This window comes from Schistocerca piceifrons, chromosome 1, assembly GCF_021461385.2.
Source record: "Schistocerca piceifrons isolate TAMUIC-IGC-003096 chromosome 1, iqSchPice1.1, whole genome shotgun sequence".
In the NCBI taxonomy this organism is placed as follows: domain Eukaryota; kingdom Metazoa; phylum Arthropoda; class Insecta; order Orthoptera; family Acrididae; genus Schistocerca; species Schistocerca piceifrons.
The window spans coordinates 697,533,163-697,539,882 of NC_060138.1; positions in this window are offsets into that span (position 1 = coordinate 697,533,163).

The following is a 6,720-nucleotide window of genomic DNA, read 5'->3' on the forward strand; positions in this document are numbered from 1 at the left end:
CGGCTAATAGCAGTTCCACCGCCCTGCAACCACTCTCCATGGGCGCTCACAGCAGTCACACGCCAACAGCCGACCAGTTCCGCTGTTTCCGAGATGCTAGATCCCAGGCGCCGAGTCACAACAATCGACCTTTTGTCACAGACACTTATATCAGTGGATTTTCCTATTTGCTGTCGTCGCTAGAATGATTCACCATCCGTCTTTGCTCCGCTTATATACTTTCCTCAGCGCATCACGGGCGCTTAACGCCATAAGGCGGCATTCACTTTTGCGATGGGCAGTCGTCATAATGTTTTGCCCCTTCAGTGTGTGTCAGTTAACGTGTCATATGGCTAGAAATGCGCTCTATCAAAACTACGGTTCGATAGTTTCGGTACACTACATAAATTGCAGGATTACCGGTAGTATGGGTAGAATTAGTAGGGAAGGGAACATAAATGAAAGTGCAAGACAGAAACCGGGAACCGGCGGCTGCTCTCTCTCTCTCTCTCTCTCTCTCTCTCTCTCTCTCTCCCTCCCTCTCCCTCCCTCCCTCCCTCCCTCCCTCCCTCCCTCCCTTCCCCCCCCCCCCCCCGTTCTTTTTAACATAGTTAGAACCACACATATTTCACTGTTAGTCCATTGTCTATTTTATATTCTTGCATTTTATGAGTAGTAAAAAATTAGTTGATCGCGTAACTTCTGCGCTTTCATGTAACTAAGCAATTACTTTTTATGCAAGTACAGTTTACATGCACAAACAAAAAATAATTGAATATAATCATTGTTGTTACTTTGTACTCTACAGAACATTCTTCATAATGATAAAAGGCAAGATTTTCCTTTTATTATTGACAAATACCACAATTCGTTATACATAACAGAAGCATGTTTAAACTGTAAATGCATCAAAAGTAGTTGCTTGGTTACATGAAAACGCAGAAGTTACGCGATCAACTAATTTTTTACTACTCATAAAATGCAAGAATATAAAATGGACAATGGACTAAGAGTGAATTATGTGAAAAAGTTCGACGAAGTATTGAAGATATGTCTGATATATTTTTGTTGTGGTTTTTTTTTATTTTAACTTTTAGTCGAGGAGTTTCCGTTTTCTAACGCTATATGAGGAATCTGTATTGTTTTCTTTCAAAATGGTTCAAATGGCTCTGAGCACTATGGGACTTAACTTCTGAGGTCATCAGTCCCCTAGAACTTGGAACTACTTAAACCTAACTAACCTAAGGACATCACCCACATCCATACGCGAGGCAGGATTCGAACCTGCGACCGTAGCGGTCGCGCGGTTCCATACTGTAGCGCCTAGAACCGCTCGGCCACTCCAGCCGGCTGTTTTCGTTATTTTTTTACTACAAAATCCCTCTGTATTATGTTACATATCAAAAATTTTCAAATAAAACCTGAATAAAACATTGAATATTTTCAATTTTCATGTAAATATGTTTACTTTTAAGTAACAGACAGGAGGATGAGCATGTGGAACAAAAATGTTTCGTAAGTTACATGGTCCTTTGTATACCCTCATTCATTTTCTAGGTAGTTCACTGCTTCCCGTTCGTAGGGGACTTTACTAAGACACCGATCGCATATGTAAAGAAAGCGATCGCTATGAGGTAACGCCCGATACGTATGCAGCACACCTAATGCGCACGTAACACGGGTACGATCTTAATTGACCAAAGCTTCTACAAAAACTCGTAGTCTACTGTTACTTATGACACTCTACGGCTGCTTACAGTAGTTTCACAACTCTTCATATGGCACAGTGAATAACATAGGAAAAATTTTAAAAGTATACCAAAATTTCTTTGAACGTTCATATATTTCAATAGCTAAATCAGAAACACAGATAGTTGATAACGACAATAATGCCAGCTGAAGTGGATAACATCGTTCGAGGTGTAAACAAATGAAAGGCGCTCTGGACATAATAAGGTTTCAGTTTCAATGTTAATCGTGGAAGCAAAATAATGCAGGACGAAGTTGAAAAACGCTTTATATACTTTCTACTGAGGGCGACAATACACCAAAACGGGTAAGGCTGTAATTCTATTTCATATTAAGGAGCCAGACAAGACAAAAAAAAAAAAGGCGTATCAGCATCCACTCCGTAATATAAGATATTCACTTCAATTATCACCAGCCATGTATATTTTTATACATGTTTAAAGGAACAAACTGACTTAAGTAGTTCATAGAAATGGAACATCTGACAGTTGTAGAATAAACAGTAGAATGGAGCAAGGACTGTGAATTCTCACCCCGTCTAAGATTCATAGATTTTCAGAAAGCTAGCCAAATGTAGTTCATTGATATCGTTGAAGTTGCTGGACGATTTTCCTGAAGAGCGACAGAACATGTTAACTCAGTTTCTGAAACAATTATTTTTGTTCATGAAAATAAAAGGTCTTGTATTCGATGGAATTTAGCGGAGCATTAAGCCATTGTTAAATTGTGTTTTGTCTGCAGGAACGGGAACATTAATATTTAAAGATCACGATGGACGAATGGCTTGGTTTACTTTTGGAACACCAGATAGCACCTTAAGTATTTTTGACATTGCTGCGCCTGATGTATGAAGCTGCCTCTACAAACTGCTTTAGTGTACGCTGACAGTTTTGTAAGTTTTTTAAGTATACTTACGAGTGTGGCAACTGAAAATGACCCGATGATCAAGTCCATTTGGCATACATATCTGGATTAGAGATATTGGTTTACGATTTGGATGTTGTCAACAAGATCTAATTTTTTAGGTCATAGTTTTATTTTATCTTCATGTGTGGGTCTACAGCCTGTACGATAAGACCATTTTAAATATCAATCTCATGATGTGTTTTATTTCATCATATATAACATTACATCACAGGCCAGGTTCGGCCTTGACCGTGTTCAAATACTGTTACATATGACATGTGTATCACCGACCCAAGTGCATTTGAAAATGGCCGTAGGCCGAAATCGGTCAGTAATGTAATGTAGTACACGGTAAACTAAAGCTTATATTGTATAAAGAATTTTCCATTATTTTGGGCTCTGATTACACATCTGCTGTAAGATGCTTGATTACAGGTTTCGTTTTCATTGCACATGATACGATGTTTTCCGGGATAAGATTAAATGTTTATCGGTCCTCGAAACTCTTAGAGATCAAAGAGATTAAATTATAAAACTCGGAAGATGACCGTGGTCGTCTTAATTTCTGATCGAAATGCCATACCGGCCTCGTAGTTCAGAAACATTTTAACTGTGGGTGTTTGGGGAAACATTGTGTACTGTATATATCGAAATAGTCAGCAATCAGTTGCATAAAAGAAATTTTATTTCTTCTACCGGTTTCAGGCCCTTAGTGGCCTTCTTCAGAAGGTTAGAGCCATTGCATTATTTACGAGTGTCAGCAATAAAATAATGCGATGGTTATAGCCTTCTGAAGAAGGGGAAAAAGGTGCCAGAAACCTTTTAAGAAAATAAATTTCATCTATGCAACTGGTTGCTAATTATTTCGATATACACAACTACAGTCGCTGAAGATGGATAAAATACTAAAATACTGTGTATTATGTTAACTAATCAAGAAACATTTGTTGGATGTGAGCCTGCTTTCGGTTCTCGGGAAGTCCGCTCCAGTAATAAAGAGAAATAATTTCGAGAGTCATTATTGAGTTACTATCGTACGTTTTTCATTTCAAAGTTAAAAGCTGCCTTTGATAAGGTTATTAAAGCTATTCCGAAAATGAGATTTTTTCGGCTGCTTCCCATCATACTCTGTGCCATGTAATTATTTTACCCTCGCTGGTTTATTTGGTAATTATTTTGACAGCATTGACACTTATGATTGATTGTCCCGGATGAACTCCCAGTCAACCAACAAACGCGGTGGCATAAACATGCTCATTTTCCTTCAAATTCAGGTTACGCTGAAGCGAAATTTTATTCTGCTTCTATTTATGAAGTCAACTTCTCTTCTGCCTTGCCTGTAGTGGTGATTTCCCTCGTGTCTTATTGTCGTCGTACAACGACAGGAGAAAATTCTACTTACCTCTCAATTTGTGAAAAGTTTCACTGATTTGCTATGTGCAGGAGCTAAATGAAATGGGCGTGGTGTAAGAATTTTAGAAACACAAAACGGGACAGGACGAAAGCTCTCCAAAAATATTCTACTTACTAGATGTTTTACATGATCTACTACAGCATATCTCTAACTGTTTTTTAAAATGTACGCATGTGAGATTCGTAAAGACTGGCGAAAAAGTAGCCAGCAATAGAACTGGATATTTTTTTTTAATTGCACACATGTAATTGGAGCACATAATTGTTCAGAGCGTATGGTTTTGTATTTCCTTCAATGTTGTGGTATGTAATATCCGTCCCAGGCAAAAACAGATGTTGTTTGCGTGTATGCTCCAGATTGTATTAGGTGCATAATAAACGTTAGAAAGTTGAACGAGCTCCCCTCAGAGAAAAATTCATGGAAAGATAAATATTTAATGCTCTGTACGGCAGATGAGATTTTAATTTTTGAGCGACCCCTAATGCCTAGGTGAACTGCTTCTGCTAACACAAATGAATTTACTCAAAGACAACAAGCTAACGTATATTTTAAAGTGAAGTCTCGCAGTCCACGACGCAAAAGACATGTAATCGCTGCGTAAAATCCAGAATTGTGTCTACGTAAACTATCCGAAAGTGTTGGTAATGCGGAACGTGTTTGGTGACTTGGGAATCATGCTTTAAAATATGGATATGCAGACTGTTTGCAGCATTTAGATATGTCGGCTCGCAGTACGTACGACTTGGTGTAATGCGCTAGTTTTACGAGGATTACTCTCTTTCTTTTTTTCGTGTTCTTCTTCCTTTACACATACTTTGCCACATATTTTCACCCTTCGTATCTTTCTTCCTTTCAGCTGCTTGTCTTTTACAACTCCTAAATTTCTGTTTTGAGTGCTTGCGTAAGAGATCTAAACGGCTCTGAGCACTATGGGACTTAACTTCTGTGGTCATCAGTCCCCTAGAATTTAGAACTACTTAAACCTAACTAACCTAAGGACATCACACACATCCATGCCCGAGGCAGGATTCGTACCTGCGACCGTAGCAGTCGCGCGGTTCCGGACTGAGCGCCTTAACCGTGAGACTACCGCGGCCGGCGTAAGAGATGTCAACTGTCTAAGCAATCCGATCCTACCAGAGACTCCAGCTTTCAAGGTAACATGAAAAGACTCGTGTATGAGATGTGAAACCTCAAAACCGCGGTCGTCGCCAGAATTAGGACCTAGGCTCCGAATAACAGTATCACGAAACAGCGCTGCAAAGAAATACTCCTGGTACGTGCGTGAAGCACAGCATTATATACGGAACAAGTGTCATCAAATGGTTCAAATGGCTCTGAGCACTATGAGACTTAACATCTGAGGTCATCAGTCCCCTAGAACTTAGAACTACTTAAACCCAACTAACCTAAGGACATCACACACACCCATGCCTTAGGCATGATTCGAACCTGCGACCGTAGCGGTTGCGCAGTTCCAGGCTGAAGCGCCTAGAATCGCTCGGCCACACCGGCCAGCTAGTGTCATCAACTTATGGTTGTTTGTCCCATCGTAATTCCATGTAATGGTTCTGTCGTCTGTTGACCCCAATATATTGTTTGTAATGACGGCGCCGGCCGAAGTGGCCGTGCGGTTAAAGGCGCTGCAGTCTGGAACCGCAAGACCGCTACTGTCGCAGGTTCGAATCCTGCCTCGGGCATGGATGTTTGTGATGTCCTTAGGTTAGTTAGGTTTAACTAGTTCTAAGTTCTAGGGGACTAATGACCTCAGCAGTTGAGTCCCATAGTGCTCAGAGCCATTTTTTTGTAATGACGGCTACCACTCTTAGGCAATAACCGAACGATTCCTTTCACGAAGAACAGTATGCGAAAATAGATTGTGACAATGCTCTGTCGGTGAGCGAGCAATGATCGACAGTTAGTATGACCACTTGACACTTTCCACAGAAAATATTCTGGGTACCTAGCTACAAAACTGTAACTGGGAAGAATTAGAAGGTTGCAGGATGTAGTATAGAACAGAAACGAATGAAATGCCCTCCAAATCAGAATGGGTCGTTAAGCAACAAAGTGTATCCCAGAAAATCAAAAATTTGTGGCGGAGGATAAGCCATTGAGCTACAGTTTTGAGACGCTTCAATACCCTCTTTACGCACCAGGCTCTTTTCTGAAAGACTTTTGACATTTTTTGAAACCTGCAGAAACAAATTCTTGTCCGTTCTTGCGTAGCTCAATCGTATGACTTAGCTTCATCAAAATTCACAAGCAGCCAAAGACTTGCAGACGAAGAAAAACTTACCTAATCCAAAATGATCGCATAGATATATTCAACGAATTTGAAAGTAAAGTTCCGTCTACCGATCCGACAACAGATCCAAAGAACTTTCGGTCTTATTTTAAGACAGTAAACGAATCAAAGCCGTCTTCCCAGGCACTCAGTCAGTATAACGCCATCGAAACGGGGGATGACAGAAGATCAAAACGCTAAATTCTTTTTTACAAAACTGATTCATTGATGACGATTGTACTGCGATTTCTCCACTTCTTCGTCGAACGAACACCAAAACTGCAAATATCGGAAAGCACTACGCTATTTATATATCGTCAGAAGAAGACCATGATCGGTACAATAGTTAATTTTTATTTTTTTATTTTGCGATACGGTCATAAGC